Source organism: Dipodomys ordii, unplaced genomic scaffold (assembly GCF_000151885.1).
Source record: "Dipodomys ordii isolate 6190 unplaced genomic scaffold, Dord_2.0 Scaffold103, whole genome shotgun sequence".
In the NCBI taxonomy this organism is placed as follows: domain Eukaryota; kingdom Metazoa; phylum Chordata; class Mammalia; order Rodentia; family Heteromyidae; genus Dipodomys; species Dipodomys ordii.
In genome coordinates this window covers 44,552-45,045 of record NW_012267319.1, presented here as the reverse complement: position 1 = coordinate 45,045, position 494 = coordinate 44,552, and the positions used below count along the sequence as shown (strand labels likewise).

General features: G+C 78.3%; 1 protein-coding gene across 2 annotated transcripts in view; it reads right to left on the bottom strand.

Moving 5' to 3' along the window:
• Nucleotides 1-486, bottom strand: part of Ets2 (v-ets avian erythroblastosis virus E26 oncogene homolog 2) — a 37,289-nt gene extending 36,803 nt beyond the window's left edge. For both annotated transcript variants that reach the window (XR_001175486.1, XM_013027392.1), the window contains exon 1: nucleotides 440-486. The gene's annotated coding sequence lies outside the window, so the exon portion shown is untranslated. The remainder of the gene's footprint in view (nucleotides 1-439) is intronic.
• Between the last annotated feature and the right edge of the window lie 8 nt (nucleotides 487-494).

The following is a 494-nucleotide window of genomic DNA, read 5'->3' as shown; positions in this document are numbered from 1 at the left end:
AGACGAAGCCAGCCCGGCCGCTCACCCCTACTTGGGAGCCGCAGGGGTGGGGGGGGGACCGGGCCTCGACCCCGGGTCCCCGGCAGCCCAGCAGGTGCCGCGTCCGTCCACGACCCGCCGTCCCCCCCCCAAGCCCCCGTTCTCGGGGGAGATCCGGCCCGCGGGGCGCGCCCCGGGCAGGACCCCGCAAGGCCCCCTGGAAAGGCCCGGACCTCCTTCCCCAAACAAAAGCCGGCGAACCCGCCCGCGCCCCGGCCTCCAGCGCCCCGGGAACACTCGGGAGTCCGGGAAACGAGTCCGATCGCAGCCCGGACGCGCGACCCTCGGGGCCGCCTCCTCGGCCCGACTCGGGCCTGGATCTCGGGGGGCGGGAGGGTCCCCAGCCCGGCCCTGCGGGGGTCCTCCTCCCCACCTCCCCCAGGGAGAGAGCCGCTCTTACCGCGCCGCTGCCGGCAGGGCCGGACCGGAGGGCGGCGGCTGCTGGGGTCCGGGCC